Source organism: Heterocephalus glaber, unplaced genomic scaffold, assembly GCF_053883595.1.
Source record: "Heterocephalus glaber isolate CG9 unplaced genomic scaffold, H.glaber_assembly_v1.0 deba00001235, whole genome shotgun sequence".
NCBI lineage: Eukaryota > Metazoa > Chordata > Mammalia > Rodentia > Bathyergidae > Heterocephalus > Heterocephalus glaber.
Genome location: NW_028258222.1, coordinates 366,242 through 384,920, shown reverse-complemented (window position 1 = coordinate 384,920; position 18,679 = coordinate 366,242). Strand labels below are relative to the sequence as shown.

The 18,679-nt window shown below is 41.4% G+C and overlaps 1 protein-coding gene and 1 pseudogene across 3 annotated transcripts in view; one reads left to right on the top strand and one right to left on the bottom strand.

Moving 5' to 3' along the window:
* The first annotated feature begins 1,075 nt into the window (after positions 1–1,075).
* Positions 1,076–18,679, top strand: part of Bmpr1a (bone morphogenetic protein receptor type 1A) — a 152,727-nt gene continuing 135,123 nt past the window's right edge. For both annotated transcript variants that reach the window (XM_087210947.1, XM_087210946.1), the window contains exon 1: positions 1,076–1,213. The gene's annotated coding sequence lies outside the window, so the exon portion shown is untranslated. The remainder of the gene's footprint in view (positions 1,214–18,679) is intronic.
* Positions 14,757–15,329, bottom strand: LOC147828193 (large ribosomal subunit protein uL23 pseudogene; annotated as a pseudogene). Its single transcript, XR_015451192.1, has one exon. The product of XR_015451192.1 is annotated as a large ribosomal subunit protein uL23 pseudogene (transcript).

The following is an 18,679-nucleotide window of genomic DNA, read 5'->3' as shown; positions in this document are numbered from 1 at the left end:
TGGGGTAAGAATGTGTGTCCACATAAACAGCAGGGACTGCTGTATTCCTTTCTTTTACCCTTTTAAGAGACTTAACCTATCTTTTGTAAATTGAGTCCATGGAACATGATCCATTCGTTGTAATCCTTACCAAGAGGTTAGTAAGGTCATCTTTGGTTAAAAACAGGCCTATCTCTTCTTTCTTCATCTATCAGTCACTGAATACTTTGTTGCATTTTGCATAAAGAATGCGGGAGAAATGAAAAAAAAAAAAAAAGAGTTAGCGACCATTATTCGCCTTTTCTCCCGCGGAGGGTATTCCAGGTCACCGGCACGGAAGGTGGAGGGAGCTGTATAAATAGCACGCAGACTTCTCTCCTGCCGCTCCTTATCTTAGGCCTCAGGAATTTATTCACCGGCTCGGCTTGCAGGTCACAGCCCCGGCAGGCCGGTTTGGGTCGCGGGATCTGGGTTCATTCGGGAGTGGGGTGGGGGGTGGATCCTGAACGCAGTGGGGCCACATTTTTCTTGGTGGCAAACACTACCACGACGGCCAGGCCATCCCCACCCGGGGGACCTGGTACAATCGCGCCCGCTGCCAGGCGCTCTCGCGGTGTGAGTGAGGGTCTGGGGTCCCGGGAACCCAGGCCTGGCGCGCTCCGCTGGGTGCGCCCCGCATCGCAGGCTCCACAGAGCACCCCTGCCACGGCGGCGGAGGGGCTGAGGACTCGTGCAGGGGTACCCCTCCCCACTTTGGCCCGGCACCCCCTGGTCGGGGACGCGCCCTCCTCCCCGGCAGCCGGGCGCCCGGCTCTTCGGGGCCTTCGGGCACTTCCGCCGAGCGCTCGGCTCCCCTCGTATCCGGGGTGGGCGGAGGGGCGGGACCGGCGTCTTCCAGTGCGCACGCGCCTCCCCTCCCCTCCCAGCGACCCCACCCCCCGACCCGCACTGCCCGCCCCTCCCCCGCGAGCGAGAGTCGGCTACGGCTGAGGCGGCGGCGGCGGCAGAGATTGGAATCCGCCTGCCGGGCTGGCGAGGGCGGACGGAGGGAGGGGCGGGCAGGAAGGCTCCGGCTCCGAATCGTCGGTCCGTGCCAGACGAGGAGCGCACGGCTGGCCGCGCGAGGGGCGACCGAGCCGGGCCGCAGCTCGCCGAGGGCCGAGGCCGAGCCGGGCCCGCTCGCCGCGCCCCACGCCGTGCGCCGAGGCCGGAGGATGAGCTCCGCGGGGTCCGGGTACGTGAGTGAGGGGCGCCGCGGTGGGGACCCGGGAAGACCAGCGTCGCGCCCCAGCGTCGCGCCCGTCCGCCACCCGAGTCCTTTTGTTCAGCGCACACGGGCGCAGGCCGAGGCGGCGGGGCGCGGGCTCCGTAGGGTCCGGGCTGGTGGCGCGGGGAGCGGGCCGAGCTCGGCCTGCGGCGGCGGTGGAAAGACACCGGGCCGCGGGCTGCTTCACCTGTCGTCCCGCGAGGCCTGCGCTGCCATGTCTGCTGCGATCCGCGCTCAGATTTCGGAAAACTTCGTGCTGCTGGATCGCACGTAGCCTTCTGACTCCTTCCAGACTCCCAGCGGGAAGGTTTAGCGCGGGGCGGGGGGAGCTTGCGTCAGGGAAGAAAAATAATACGCTATGCGCTGGGGCTGGCGGGTTCTACTGAGCGCCTTCGTGTTCCCAACGCTTCAGCTCGGTGTAAGCGCTGCGGACTTTTTTTTCTTTTAAACGGCTAACGAGCTGTTCGGAGCGCGGAGTACGAACTTGGCACCTGGATTGCGTAATTGACTCCTTAAGATAACCTTGGTTATTGGATTCCTCGCTGTTTCAGAGGAGGAAACTGAGATGCAAAGAGGTTAAATAACTCAGATAAGTGAGCTGGGATTTGAACTCAGGAACATTGTAATCAGGCATGCGAAGTGTGTTGTTCTGCTGCTTAATTTTTGCAAACTTTCTCTAAACACGTTTCCATGAAGGAGCATTTTTCAGTAACTCATACTGGAAATGGTCTGTTTTGTTGGTCGAATTGAAAACTTGTGGGGGGAGTTCAACTTTGAATTAAAGGAGAGGCTGACTTAATGCTTATCAGTTTTCGGTTGTTGAAATAAAAAGATTGTGCATCAGAGTGGAGTTTAGCTTTTTAGTTTTAAAGCCAAAACACGGGGGCAGTTCTCTGATCCAGGAACAAAGCTGAGTTTGTGAAATTAAGAATAGTTGTATTAAAAAAAAAAAAGAATAGTTGTGTTTTCAATAGAAGTAGTTCTCTGTTTTTTTAATTTTTCCCTTCACGTTTTCCATGGAGCCCATTCTAAACTTTGGTCACTTTCTTCACGTGGGCCCCTCCCCTTTATTGGGAAGATTGAGCCATCCAATCTCAGTGCTCCCACCGGTTCTCTCATCTCATCTGTTTCTTTCCTTCCAGAGTAGGATTATACTATATTTTTGGTCTTTCTTACTGGTTAACACCTTATTTCACCTTTCTCTGATTTTCCTACTTAATGGATCCTGAGTTATTATTTCTGTTGTCTTTGGTTTCTTAAAAGTACAAATGTACTTAAGATTTCTTCACTTTATGAAAACCTTTAAGAGTGCCATGGCTTTTTGCTGCTTTCGTTTCCGTTTCTTTCTTTTATTTTGTTTTTTACGTAGCACAGAATGGCCTGGAACTCCACGTCCTCCTGCCTCAGTCCCCCTTGTGTGGAGATTACAACCACATGCTACCTCACTGGTTAACTGCTTTCCTTTTAAAATTGTATTAACATTTTAAAGTTTTTTCTTTATAAAAGTAATATGTCATTATAGAGAAACTGCAAAATAGAGCAGAACTGAAGTAAAATTAAAATGCAGTCATTCATAATTCAATCTGTGAAAATAGCCAAAAGTATTACAGTCTGCTTTTCCTGCCTGGAACTGGTGGCCATAATGCCCTTAACCTCTTGCTGTCCATCTACTGCTTAACCCAGGATTTCACCTTAAAGGAATCATAGCCTAATCACATTTAAGCACCCTTTCTCAGTCCTCTCTAAACTTCCTGTAACAACTTCTTGTGTATCGGGGATTGAACTCGGGACCTTGTGCTTGTGAGGCAGGTGGCGGCACCATCACTGAGCTAAATCCCCAGCCCACTTCCTGTAACATTTAACTTGGACTCCACATTCTTTCTTTCTGCTACGGTTGGAACCCAGTGGTTTGTACATGCTAGGCAAGTGGTGTTCCCGTCAACTATGTCCCCAGTCCAGCGTCACATTCGAAATGCCTCTCCTTGGTATTCATTCTTCCATACCTTTTATTGGAGGAAGGCAAAAGGGCGCAACCCCAGACACAATCCTAATGTTTAGTTGGTGGGAGGGGGGAGACACATGTACTGAAGGATGAATTGTACATTATAATGAAGTGTAGTTGTCATTATAACTAACATTCAGAGTATTATAAGGGCTTCAAGTGGGGACCTGAGCTGGTGCTGAGGATGATGGAAGAGTCTAGGAATCTCTCCCTAAAAGTGTTTCCTGGCAACCCGGCACAGTGGTGAAGAAAAAGTAAGAATTACATAGGCAAAAAGGGGTCTTCTGGGACATTATACTCCCTGTGTTTGCTGTTTTTCTGTGTTCTTCCTTTTTCCTCTTAATGTGTTCTCCAAGTTCGCTTTTGAGACCATTATGTCTGTCTAATCCCTTGATGTGATTGTCCAGACCTTTTGTCTGAGTGTTTCCCAAATCTCTTCCATATTTCTCTTCCGCACTTGAGTCCTATCTTTTTCACTTGCTTTATGCATAACTGTATGTGGTGGTTCTAGTTCAAACTGAGCTCTTCCTGACCAGATGGGCTTCTCTGGTGTTTGTTACTTGAGATGTTGTCCCAGATCCAGACCTTTCCTCATTCCATTCTGTTGTGACTGGAGCCAAAATCTTTTTTGGGGGGTGAGTATCAGGGATCGAACTTGGGTCCTTGCACTTTTGAGGCAGGCAGCGGAACCGCTGAGCTAAATCCCCAGCCCCTGGAACCAAAATCTTTTGATTCTGCTTTCATGATATTATGACTCTTCTCTCTGTTCCTGTGAACTCTGGTGCAATTCTTTATTCGTGTTGGTATCAGGGTTAGAAGAGAATCATACGATGAATTGGGCAGCTTCCCTCCTTTCTCTCTCTGCAGGAGCAGGACTGGGATTATCTGTTCCCTGAAAACTTGACAGACCTCATCTGTAAGACTGTTGAGGCCTAGCTCTTTCTTTCTGGAGAGGACTTTGAGTACCTTTTCAGTTTACGTAATAGCTGTTGGTTTGTGTAGGTTTTCTATTTTTGGTATGAATTCTAGTGTTACATATTTCTTACACAAATTTGTTGAGTTTTCAAATCTGAGATTATTTTTTCACAGTTTTTTTCTTTTATTTCTACTATATTTGGCCATTTTGCCTTTTCAGGGCCTTCCCTTTTTGCCAATTGTAATTCTTATTCTACACGGGTAATATGATTTTCTTGTCTTCACTTTCTCTTTTACCTAGTTTATTTTATGCATTTCTGCCTAAATTAATTGTGAAGCCTGTTTCTTTTCTGCATTGAAGTTTTCATTAAATGAAGTTCATTCCATAGGATTTGCTTCATTTATTGGGTGCCTGTTGCATGTCATTGGTGGTGTTAAATGCTTTCCAAATGTTATCTTTTATCAGCTCTAAGATGCACCATGATTTTATGAACATTCATGAAGAAAATCTTCTAGTTTTAAAAAGCCGTCAGTTGTAAGGTGCACACAAAGTCAAGAGATGCTGAAAGATGAAAAATACATGCATCTTAGATTTGATGAGTTAGATCTGTTTCCCTGATCAAAACTTCCTTCGGTGTAGGTGTTGGAAAGAAAGAATTTAAACTCTTGTGGAAGGAACATAGCTCTACTGTTAATATGAAGTTATTTTTATTTATTTATTTAGTACCGGGAATCGAACTGGGGACCTCGTGCTTGCAAGGCAGTGAGCTAAATCTCTAGCCCCTTGAAGTTATTTTTAAAAGAAGGGGCTTGTTAGATCTCTTTTAGCAAATGAAAAGTTTCAGGCAGTATAGGGAAATACTTATTTTTGGATGCAGTCCCACAACACAGTAGGCCAATCTGCCTTGGCTCCTAGTTCTTTGTATTTCCCCCCATAATTTCCTTTGCTTTTTATCCGAACTCAGAAGTTCTCTTAAGAGCTGGTAGTTTTCATAGAATGGTATAAACTCTGTAAGGAGGGAATTTTGGGGAAGTTGTGATAGCCAGTTGAGTGGAACATTTTCAGAACTCCAGTATTTATACATCATCATTACTACTCATGAATTACAGTCATCTCCCTGAGGGATTGGTTCCATGAGCCCAGGAGATAGGAAACTCTGAGAGTGCTCATGTCCCATGTATAAAATGACCTCATATATCACATAACCTGTGCACATCCTGCTGGACACTTTACTCATCTCTAGATGGCTTATGATACCCACGATCCAAGTGCTATGTAGGTAGTTATTACAAGGTATTGCCCAGGGAATAATGACCAGAAAAAAGTCTGTGCATGTTTAGTACAGATGCAGTCCCTTCTCCCAAATATTTTTGATCCATGGTTGGTGGGTGGTTGAATTCTCAGATATGGAGGGTTGACTGTACTTAGTTTTTATTTATATGTTTATTTAAGAGAGTCTATGTTGCCCAGGCTGGCCCTTGGGCTCAGGTGATCCTCCTGCTTCAGCCTCCCAAGTAGTTGAGACTAGAAATGCACAGCATTGTGCTGAGCTTGTAGTTTAAAAAAAATGTATACAAAAGTAAATGTGCTTATACATTTTACTAAATAACTTATAAATTATCAATCTTTATAGAACATACACTATAAAATACATAATTGATATAATACATATCAATCAGTACATATAATATGTAGCTATAAAAAAATTTCCGCCAATATTTTAAAGACTCAGTTTTTGTTGTTCTTTTTGAGAAAGGGTCTTGCTGTATAGTTCAGGTTGGCCTCGAACTCACTATGTAGCCCAGGCAGGCCTTGCACTCATGACGATCCTCCTGCCTCAGCCTCCCAAGTGCTGGAATTACAGGCTTGCTCCACCATGCCTGGTCAAGACTCTCAGTTCTTAAAAATAAAAATAAATTATGTGCCTAGACATGCTTTTTGAATAGTATGCAAGTTAAGGGCTTAAAGAAATACATGATTGGTGGAATTCACCTCACAGCGGCATCAGTGGGCTCCTAAATCAGTTAATCTAAACAGTTAAATATAGAACCAATGAATAGACATTGACTAGATAGGAACATTTTTTGGCTATCTTTTACTTTGTTACTCTTCCTCTTACACTTCTATGTTTCTGATGAAGCTTGTTTGGTATGGTTTTGCTAAGCATATCTGGAACAGTGGAGCTGGGTCATTCCTCTAGCTGTGTAATTGTTGACTTATGAAGGAGTTGGAGAGGGAAATGCCAGATGTAGGGACCAGATGATCAGATTTGCAGTTTGGAGATTAACACATTGGAGAATGAGTGTAAAGAAGGGAAGGCTGAAGACCCTGAAACTTGTAGTGAGGCATCTCTGACCTGTGCAGACTGGGATGATGGCAGATGATCAGGTCCTAGAACAGACCAGATTTGGTACCGAGCTACAGATGGGAGAGGAATAGGCTGGTGAGAATGGCTCCCAGGTTTCTGGGTTGAAAAGCAAGGTAGATGAAGGTTATTGACTGAGATGAAAAACTGTGGAGGAGCTGGCTTATGGAATAAAACAGTGATACGGCTTTCATCTTAAGGAGTTTGAAGTGTCTTTGAAACAAGTAGAGGTTTCCAGGGCTGGGGTTGCAGCTCAGTTGGTAGTTTGTGTGCTTAGTTTGCTTGAGACTTGGGTTCAGTCCCCAGCACCAAAAACAAACAAAATAGAAGTTTCTAACTTGGCTGTTGTGTGTGTGAATCTGGTTTGCCAGAGGTTTGAGTGGGAGGCAGGTATTTGGGAGTGATTAACATATATAGGCTGTACTGTTTAAATCAACAATGGGAATTGCATGGTGCTTTCACTAGACTTGTGCTTGCAGGTAACTTTTTTCCACCCTGCTCATATTTTTGAAAAAACTACGTATAGGCAAGGCTGGATCTGATGCTGTAATTGGGGCTCTGTCTTTGTTTTCTGCTGCAAAAGTAGAGAACAGCTAGTGCATTCATCTGGCAGAGGAGGCTGCTGGCAACTTGAGGCACACACTGCCCGGCTGCTGTGGGCTCAGGAGCAGGAGAGAGCCTTTTTCCAGAGGCATACATTCTGTCTTCTGGCAGATTCATGGGGCTGTGTGGAGGACAGGGTGCAACTGTTTGCCAGGCTCGGTTTGTGTGCCCACCAGAGCAGTCAGGAAGCCGGTTCAGTGTGGCCACTTGTAGGTAGTCTTTCTGGGACAGGGTGGAGGTGGGGCGGTGGGGTGGGAGGGAGTGGTGGCCTCCCCAGAGATAAGGTGGCTTTGAGGTAAACAGTTTGAATCCATTGTCTTTTGGTTCTTAGTCTTTTTATGGTCGTTCTTTTAGAATCTGAAGAAAAATACATAAAGCAACTTTGGTACAATTTCATGCTCAGATTATGGTTCATTATTGAGGACTCCTGGTTTGCTCAGCACAGAGTTTAGAACAGTCTATAGAGAAGGAAGGGAAGGCCTGGGCAGGTAGATGGTGGACGGTAGATGGTGGATGACTGTCTACTTGTATTTAGGTTGAGGTCTCTCTAGGAAGCACAGGGGTACACAGGAGCATGAAGAGAGGGAGCTGAGCCTGCCTAAGGTGTAAGTGCTGTGGAAGGCTTTCCTGAGAGTGTGGGTTGCAGAGTGAGACCTCAAGAACAGGGAGAAGGGTTGGGGACATATTCAGTAGTTTCTAAAGCCAACAATTTTTTAAAATTTGGGTCAAGGTGAAATTTCTTTTTTTAAAATATTAATTATATTGGTGCATTTCAGTATACAATATAATGACATTCATCGTTGGAACGTTGCACCTTTACATAATCCATCTTGGTTCTTATTTTTTTCCCCATTCCCCTGCCCTCCCTTCAACCCCTGCGCTCCTCCCTGTCTACAAAGACTTTGTTTCTATTTTCTTTATCCAGTCTCCAGTTGATGGACTAAAGCCAACAATTTTTGCTTGCTTTTTTATAATTGTAAAGGGAATGTATTTATTGTGGATAATTTGAGAACTGAGAATCATAAAGCAGTAGCAGATGATTAAGTTTTGGCTTCTAGTTTTTTAAATAAGTAATGTCTCATACTGATTCTATCACAAATAGCTGTGCAGTCTTTGATACCACCCAAAACCTGTTTGGATCCCTGTTGTTTCTTTGTCTTAAAAAGCGGAAGGGACTTGTGACCTTTTTACAGAGAAGAAACAAAATTCCATGACTTTAATGCAGAGCAGTTAGTTGCTGAATTGCAGGTTATATAATGCTTTTTGGTCCCGATGACATCCCTGGATTTCTGTCTTGTGGCTAAAAAGTCAGTTTTCCAGTCTTGGCATCCTTGCCAGTAGCAAAGGCCATGGTTTAAACCTGTGGTGGTCTTCCCTCTTATACTTCTTAAGGATTTTTTGTTTCTTTAACCTTAGGTAAAGTATCTAAAATGTTACAAGAAAAGTGTTTCAGTTTTGAAACTTAAGAGGTCTATAGATGTGCATAATTGTGATACTGTTTTCTTATTAGCAATTGAGATTCTTTGTAATATGCTTCAGGAGTATAAGGTCTTGAGTGTTTTAAATTTGTATTTAAGGATATTTTAGATTCCTGCTTTAAAGTAATAAAGTAAAAATGTCTGAAGAATAACTACCCAGAAGAATCTTAAATAAACACAATTACAGTCACTTGACAGATTTTTTTTGGGGGGGATCTCCATTTCAGTAATCTTTCATGTAATAAAAGTGTTAGGAAATACTGCGTGTCAAATTTGTATGTGTATCTTGGTAAAGAAAAACAGTTAATCTTCTTGAAAATGGTACTGTACTAATCATCCCTATTTGTTAAATATTTTTTCCGGTTTCTTGCTTACATTGTAAAATCTAGATTATCTCAGACTGCCTTCTTGTTCTGGTCCTGTCTGCTTTTTCTGACTCATTCATTTCATGCTACTCTGTTAGCCTAAGTTACCTAAATATCTAATTCTGGGTTGGAGTTCATAATCTTTAATACTGTCCACTGCAGCAGGCACTACCACATGTGGCTGTTAAGCACTCAAAATGTGGCTAGTCCAAATTGAGTTGTGCTATCAAGTATAAATTACATACTGGGCTTTGAAGATAGTCCAAAAATGCCAAATTATGCTTTTAAAATGTTGATTACATATTGGAATGATTCTGTTTTGGGTACATTGGATTAAAGAAGTCTTTAAAATTAATTTTAGTTTCTTCTTTTTACTTCTAATGAAGCCACAGAGAATTTAAAATTACACATTATGTCATTTCTTGCTGCCTTAACTTTCCTTCTTCCAAGTCTGCCTATCAGAATGTTTGCCTTCCTCAGTGGTCCAAGCCTATTGTAGCTATTCTTCTATGTCATTATTTGAAAGTAGTTTCCCCCCAGGGCTGTGCATTGAAATGAACCCAGGGCCTTATGCGTGGTGGGCCAGTGCTCGTGTCTCATCTATGAGATTCTATTAGATTTCTTTACTATAAACTTTCTCAAAGCTCTTAATATGCTAATATGTTTGGTGAAACTCCAATATAGTTTCTCTACCTGTATATTATCACAGAACTCTTACGTGTTCTCTGTCAACAGAAATCACACATATTTGTAGTTGAAACTTCAAGCAGTACAGAAATGAAGTAGTATGAGGCAGTGAAATTATTCGGTAATCCTACCTACTCCCAAGATTACCAGTGTTAGAAGTGTAGAGATGAGTGTCTTTCTTTTCCATTGACTTCCTTTCTTTCATTGTCTTTCCTCTCTCCATCCTCAGAGTGAGGTCATACTGTGTATCAACTGTGGTTTATATATTTATTTATTTTTGGAACCAGGGATTGAACTCGGGACCTTTTGTTTGCGAGGCAGGTGGTGGAACCACTTAGCTAAATCCCCAGCCCAACTGTGTTTTATTTCTATCCCCACTAAATATGTAGGGGGACTCCATGTCAGTACATTATGATTTCCTTACTCTCTTTAGTAGCTGAGTGGCATTCTTTTTATGATATATTTGAATTTTGTTAATCAGTCCTCTACTGATGAATACTTAAATTGTTTCTATTTTTTTCTCTTCTCTTACAAACAGTGCAATGGTATTTGTACATACCCTGTGAAACTTTTTATTTTGTAGGGTGAATTTTTTGAAAATGCATTTACTGTAAGAGAAATGATGCAGATTTGAGAAAATGTGCCAACCTACCCTGCAAAATCTTTGGGATAATTTACATTCCAGCCCTTTAACACAGATCAGTCTGTTTTAATCTTTGCCATTCAGCCATGTGAAAAAATGTCATTTATGTTATAAAATTCCTTTGTTGTTGGAAGAATATTAAAAAAATACCCCCAAATTGAAGTGTATGTTGGCCTGCACTCTCAATTTATTATATGCTCCTTGGTGGCTGTGTCTTGTCCTGAAATGTTTTGTGTTGCCAGTTGTACAAATGCAGTGCAAGTGTTCACTTGTTTGTAGCTGTCGATGGCAGAGGGGTCCAGAATGTGCTGCTGTGGCACAGAAAAATTTGGTGCTGCAGGCATTTATGAATAGGCGGAAGAGTGGAGTCTTGCAGAGGACCTCAGCTGTCATCAGTCTCCTCTAGGGGGCTTGAATTGTCATCAACTTCAGTAGTCACAAATCTCTTCCCTGCCAGTTGTGCAGCCTGGGAAGACTGAGTCTCATAGCTGGAGAGAATCTGGCTCGGTACCTAAACAGACACTGTCGCATCTCCATCTGTTCTTTTGAAGGCCATTTAGCACCCCTAATGTTACTTTTTTTCACATAAGTGCTATTCCTACTCTTTGGGCTTTTTTTATTAAGATGGTAGACAGCCCCAAATTCTGATGATCCTGATTTTTTGTCAGTTTAATTCTCAGGTTTCCATTACTGAACTTAAGAGGGAGAAGGAAAGTTTTTCTTTCCTAACAATAGGCAGATTGATTTTTCTTTTCCTTTCCTGACTGCTAGGGCAAGGATAAGCAAAATGAAGTTTTTCTGCATTTTCCAAAATCTATTCTGTAAAAATAAAGATTTGTTAAACAAAGTAATCATTACAGAAATATACTCCCCATCTCTGCACCTGTTCCTGCACTAGTGGTGCTGTTTGTTAATAGACTGGCATAATCACTTTAACTGTGTTGTCTGAGCTTTGTTGTTCCTTAAGTTATTCATTACTTCCTGTTCTTTCTTAGCATCTTAACAATTTACATAGAGCCACAAATGGTGTTGTAACAGGTTCTTCTGGTTGTATAATTGTGGAGAAATGACCAAAAAGTCATTTAGTTAAGTCTTCACCTACAGAATATATTAATTTCTTAAAAGAATAAAAAAATCCTGGTAATGATTACAGTTACTTCCCATTAATCTGGACAGGAAATAACTAAAAAGGTTAATTAAATCTTGGCTTATTTATATAATTAGTTATCTATCTATATATTTATTGTCTTCTGTACCTTATACTCTGGTTAGTAGGTTTTTTGTTTTTTGTTCTGGGGATTGAACTTGGGATCTTGCGCTTGCTAGGCCGGTGACAGAACCACTGAGCTAAATCCCTGTCCGGTTAGTAGGTTTTTGATCTTGATCCAAAGTACTTGAACTCTAAGCATTATTTTCTAATGAAAAAAGGGGTTAATGTTTCTGTCACAGGGTCACCATGAGTACTAGATGAATGAGTGAAGTGAAGCCCTTCACAGTCCCTTGGGTTAGTAACTTGATAAATATTAGTAAAGATGAATATTTGTGAGAAAAATTACTTGGATAGAGTTTTGTCTTAAAAAGCAAATTTGAGTGGCTACATGTATAGGGTCCTTAAAAATCTAATACTTACAAAGTCCATTTTGTTTACATTATTTATATTCACATTTGGATTTGTGAAGTTCTTTTCATCAGCATTGGCAAATTGATAGAACAGATTTCGGTGATTTTTCTGTTTTGTACATCAAAATTCTGAGGGTAATGAAAGTTAATTGTCCAACCAAGATCAAACAAATAAGTGTAAAAGGTAAACAGAATCAGGCCTTACCTGTTCTATCAGAATAGGTGACCAGGGCCTCCAAATAAAGTATAAAGCCTCAAGTCAAGGACATCATGTTCTGAAGAGGTTCCCAGTTACTCAGGGGCCAGAGTCACTTCTACTGCTTATGAAAATTTGGCAGTGGGGCTGGGGATTTAGCTCAGTGGTTTCACTGCCTGCTGCGCAAGCTCAAGGACCTGAGTTCGATCTTCAGTACCAAAAAAAAAAAAAGAAAATTTGGCAGAGCTGAGTATGATACCTGTAATCCCAGCTACTCCAGAGGCTGAGGCAGGAAGATGTAAGTTTGAGGCCAGCCAGTGTAACTTAGTCTACCCTGTCTCAAAATAAGAAGGGCTGGCCTAGCATGCACAAGGCCCTGGGTTCACTGCAAAAATAAAGTAAAATAGGCAGGATCAGGTCAGCAGTTGGAGGAGGGGCCTTGTGCACAGTAGTCACTGCAGTAATTTGCCTAGAGGGGAGCACTATAGTTTCTGTTCCCTTCTCCTGCCTTCCCTTAGAAGCTGAGTGGGAAGGTGGTGGGTGGGCCCGGGATGTAGCTCAGCGGCACAGCGCCTGCCTGACAAGTGCAAGGTCCTCAGTTTGATCCCTGGTACCAAAAAAAAAAAAAGACTGAGTGCAGGAGATCTGAGAGAGCCAGGCCTGGAAGTGAAGATTAGTGGTGAAAACCAGAGTGGGCCACCTTGTTACCTACATCACACTCATCATGCAGCTGATTGGTTTAGCAGTGCCTATTCAGCCAGTGATAACAGAAGTTGGAAACCTCAGTGTGGACAGTGGGGGATGGCAGTAGCCTAAATGGATTTGTTGGAGTTCCTTTTAACGTAGTTCCAGGTGAGTAGTGTGGAACAGAATGGAGCTTCAGCCTTCTTGCCAGGGCTGGTGTTTCTGGAGACAGGAGCCCAAGTAGTAGTTACAAGAGAGCACATCTTTAGGTGGGGCAGTGGTAAGAGTTCCTCATCCCCTCAGTCACCAAAAAGCTCCACTGGTCCCCAGAAGAAATGCTTTGTGGGATACAGACAGTATAATCAGTGTTAGTCAGGGAAGCGACAGTAGTCACAGGTCAACGCAGAAGGGCTCAGATATGGAGATGGCTCCTTCTAGTCCCCTGCACCCCTCCCTTATGAATCAGACCACACCCTTGGCCAAGTGAGCTCTCTTGGACCATGGAGAGGAAGGGCATGATTGTAAGATGGAAGCATAAAGTTTTAAACTGCAGTAAATTGTCCTGGAGGAGACTTTTTAGTATCTGAAAGCTGCTGGAAAGCTATAGGAATTTTTCCAATACCTTTAAAAGGTAGAAAAGAGAGATCTGGCCAGCCATAATTGGGGAAAGAGATGGAAGAAAAAGAAAACTTGCTCTTGTTTGTACCAATTTCAGGCCATGAAGATTTTTTAAAAAAAATTTTATTTTATTGGTACATTTTAGGTATACAGTATAATGACATTTATCATTGGAAATTTGGACCTTTACGTAATCTGTCTTGGTTCTTATTTTTTCAGACTGAAGATTATGTAGATATCACCCATGGTTCCTACTGAAGCCCCATGGCACCACATCCATCTCTTCTCTGTATGGAATTCGAATACAATAGTGTTATTATATATAACCATTTGATCTCAGTATTCTTGTTTCCAGGTGGATTCTAATTCTGCCCAGTGTAGTTTTAGCATTAAGTATATCTTAATTTTTTTTTGGTGCTGGGGGTCAAACTTGGGTCCTTGCACTTGTGAGGCAGGCAGCAGAACCACTGAGCTACCCTCTTAATTTTTTTTTTTTTTTTTTCTTTTGGTACCGGGGATCAAACTCAGATCCTTGCCTTTGCACAGCAGGCAGCGAAACCACTGAGCTAAATCCCTGGCCCATACCCTCTTAATTTTTGATTCAGATTTATAAACTATATTTTGTGATAACCCTTTAAAGAGGAAAATTAACTAAACTATTTTATTTCTTAGTTTTTATGTAGTTGAAGTTTATCAAGCTTTGGAACCATTAAATAAAATAAACAACTCAGTAAAAGCAGTTTAATATACTATATTTTTACTTAGTATAGGATATTTTGGGTTTTATGAAGATTAAATTAATTTTCAACCATTTACACATATGAAAGGGAAGTGGATTTTGGTTTAAGGAATGTAGAGCGATAAAATACAAGACTGAGATGGATTAAATAATGTCTAACATATTTGTGGGCTATCTACCAGGCCCATTTTGACCCCTGCACATGAATCCATTGAATCCCTATAGTATTCTTTGGTATAGGCACTGTTATCAGTTCCCTTTATGCACAAGGAAACTGAGGACACAGAGGTTAATTAACATGTCAGAGATTGCACAGCTAGTCAGTGCCCAGCTGACCTCAAGCCCTGGCAGGCTGACTTAGAGTCCATGCCTTTGACACAGAATTATGTCTGTTCTCAAATGGAGTAGGATGATTTTTAAAACGAAGATACATACTACACACATGTATTTTTCTTAATGCCTGTTTTCATTTTCTATTCTGTGCACAGAATAGATGAATTTACCTGTGATTGCTACCTGAGGTATTTGGTAAAACATCACTAGCCAGAGTCTATGTTTGTGTGTGTATGTGTGTATATATATGTATGTATTATGTGTTAACTCCTGCTTTTTTTTTGTATATGGTGAAAATAATGTGTATTTAGAATTAGCCAGCTGGACTCAGTTTAGATGATCCCAATTTTGTTGGCAACATCCAAAGCATCATAATCAAGAGCCAGTCGAACATACGCCTTCTTCTCTCCATCAGGCCTGATTAGGGTATTGACCTTGGCCACGTCAGTGTCATAGAGCTTCTTCATAGCTTGTTTGATCTGGTGCTTGTTGGCCTTGACATCCACAATGAATACGAGTGTGTTGTTGTCCTCTATCTTCTTCATGGCTGACTCTGTGGTCAGGGGGAACTTGATGATGGCATAGTGGTCAAGCTTGTTTCTCCTGGGGGCGCTTTTCCGAGGGTATTTCGGCTGCCACCGGAGCCGCAGTGTCTTGGGACGGCGGAAGGTGGGTGACGTGCGGATTTTCTTCTTTTTGTGGCTGTGGATGCCTTTCAGCACTGCTTTCTTGGCTTTCAAAGCTTTTGCTTTGGCTTCAGCTTTGGGAGGGGCAGGAGCTTCCTTCTTTGCCTTCGGCGCCATCTTGGTAAAAAGGGCAAACTCCTGCTTTTTAATATTTAAATGTGTTTGAGAGTTTTTATAGGTGACCTTTTGATATTCTTTGACTTGACTGATTTTTTTCTCTTTGTGTCGTAATATTAAGAGGTGGTAAAACCTAATTTTACCCATTAAAGGTGTGAATAAAAATGTGGAATATCATTAAATTGTTCCTCCTGTTCCATAAAAATTACTAAAATATAATTTGTTATAGCATGTAAACATCTACAAATAATCATTTCCTCTGAAAATTTCTCAAAAGGTCTTCTTTTCTCTTGATTAAAAAAGTAATGGTGGGCCAGGGATTTAGCTCAGTGGTTCCGCTGCCTGCCTCACAAGCCAGTGGAAAGACCAGAGTTCCATCCCAGGTACCAAAAAACAAACAAACAAACAAAAAATTATGCTGCGGGGCATGGTGGCACATACCTGTAATTCTAGCACTTGAGAGGCAGGAGGATTGCTTTGAGTTCAAGGCCAGCCTGAACTGATAGTGAGACCCTGTCTCAAAAAACAAAACAGTGCAAAGCAAAGCAAAACAAAACAAAACAAAAAAAGGTAATGCTAACAGAACAATTGAAACACATAGAAAAATCCCTGAGAATTTTCTAAGTAAAACTTCTTTCTTTTATACTTTTCAAAAATAATATCTGTAAGTATTTTAATATAAACACCAGGTACTACTTAATGTTTCTACCATAACTTAAGAATTTAGGAAATAAGGTGAATAGAACTGAAGTTCCACTCGTGCACTATACCTGAATGGCTGAACTCGAAATATAAGAAACTTGAAATTAAGGGGTGCTGTTTAAATAGAAATAAAAATTTATGAACATTTGTCTGTCTTGTTGTAGTTATCCAGTTGGGATTTTTTTTCTCTGTATATTCTTTTCCTTCACTTTTGCAAGCTTCAAAACAAGATTGAAGTAATGGTTCAAATTTGATGTGTTTTTCTGTGATAGTGAGCTAAAATAGAATAAGAGGTAGGGCGGTAGAACCTAAACTGAGGGAGGTCAAAAACCAGATGGAAATGAAAATTCAAAACCTCTAGCAGGATGAAACTAGGAAGAATAGAATCTAAACATTGAAATTATACATCTGCTAGGCATCTGTGCATTCTTTATTCATAAGTTCTATTGTGGAAATAACAAAAGAAACTTTGAAAGAATAACATCTGAAATAAACTGAGCATGTATTATCAATAAGTGTGATATGTACATTTTAGTTGTACAGCGTACATTTAATCCATCTTTAAATGCTTTCCTATTTCCTAGGAGTTATACAAATACTTTTCTAAAAATAGCATCACTTTTGGGATTGAATTTACATTTCTCATTTATGTCTTCAGCACTGAATCAGTGTATTATATGTCAGGAGATTGTCAGTGCTGCTGAGAGGAAGATGTTATTATATATTTGCTTTCTTTCTTGTTAGTCTTTTAGGATAGATTGTCAAAAAGAATGGAAAAGCTTGATAACCCAGTAGCTAGTGAAGAAGTAGAAAAAACTGTAAAAGATATACCCTTTAAGAGGGCCAAATGTTTTTATAAGACTTTAAAACTTAATTGATGATCTTATCTTACACAGATTTCTAGAGGAAAGAAAAATGCAACACAGAAGATGTTCTTTGAAGCTAGTTATAACCCTGCTAGCAAAATCAGATAAGGATAGTACCAAAAAAGAAAATAGGCTCTTCTCAGTTACTACCCAATTTTAAAATTCTCAGTAAGATACTACAATTTGAATAAAACAGTGTTTTAAACCCATAGGCCAAAGCCAACCCAGAGATTTGAGGATGATCTGCCCTTTAGAAATCTATAATGTCGTTTATACTGTATCAGTAGAGGAAGAAGACAAATGACTGTCTCAGTTGATAACTAAAAACATTAGATGAAATCAAATAACCATTTCTGGTAGACTAGCTTTAGGAAAGGAAGGAAACTTCCTTAACCTGATTGAAAGGTAAAACTACCATAAATGATAAAGCAAACTCAACTCGTAAAATATTTTCCATGAAAGAACAATATGAAGAGCTCATTTTTTTTTTTTTTTGAAAGAGCTCATTTTTAATGTTATTGTTAATGATGGAAACTTTAGCTGTTAGAATAAGAGAAGCTAAAGAAAAAAGGCATAAGTATTTGTCAGGCACTTTTTTTTTTTGGTACCAGAAATTGAACTCTGGACCTTGCTCTTTTGAGGCAGGTGGTGGAACCACTGAGCTAAATCCCCGGCCCAAGGCATAAGTATTTGAAGACAAAGTTAGAATGTGTAATGTTTGCCAGTGCTCTCTGCCAAGCGTGCTGGCTACTTAGAAAGGCCAAGAGAATCAGTAGACAGAAAACTAATAAATGAGGTCTGTAACACAGCTATGTATATCCTAAAGGAAGAAACCTGTAGGCTTCCTACACCCCAGCAGTTGCCACTCAATAGAAGAAGCACTGCCAGCACTTGGTGCATTTGACAGGATGTGCATGTTAATCCTGGGTCTGCTTGGTGGTTCCCCAGCTGCAGACATGCTTGCCTCATGAGAGCACTCTGGAAGGTGAGGTTTTCTGCTTACTTCAACAAGGAAGCCAATGTTTCACGGGGTTTTGAAGGGTGCACACAGGGTGGGTGCTTTCTGAGTGCCTCAGGGAGCTCAGACTACCCTTTGATGCCCATCTCACCCTGCTATAAAAACTACAGGGAGAGAGAGTATTTCTGAGTTCCTTACCTTTGTATCCTGCAGGACAAATACCCTGGGGTACACGAAGGGAAACAGGAAGGTAAGTCCCCTCTAACTAATTTTATATTTTATCTTTTTATGCAGTATATGCTTGTGGTAAATAGCACCATTCAAGCATTCCATAAAAGTGAACTTTCCTCTGCCCTGCTTTCTTTGCTCACCTCCTTCCTTGGCTTACTTCTCATTGGTAATCGCTGCTAACATTTTTTCTCTTTACAAAGGCCCACATCCATTCTGGCTTTTCACACAGGTTGCTCCCAGTGTCCTTCCCTGCCTCAGATTGCCCTTTCTGCTTGTTTCCTGTCTTCTCACTCATTATAACCTGACACTGGGGTTCCTCCCATATAGCTCTGTGTATTCCCTTTGGCTGAGCCTTTTCAATTTTGCCTTGAAACTTTTGTCATCCCTCTTTTTCTGAACTTTTTAGCCACCTTCTTTCACTGAACTTTTTGTTTTTAACTAATCATCTCAGGAAATTTATTGGTGAAAATTTACTGACGAGATAAATGAGGAATTTAAATTGCTTGGCGCACAATCTGTGTCTCAAAAGATTTCCTGTAAGTTTGTCTCCCCAAGTCTTTTCTCTGAGCCCCACAATTCCCCCACTCATCTCTTCCCTCCAGCCTAGCCCCCCACCTCTATATG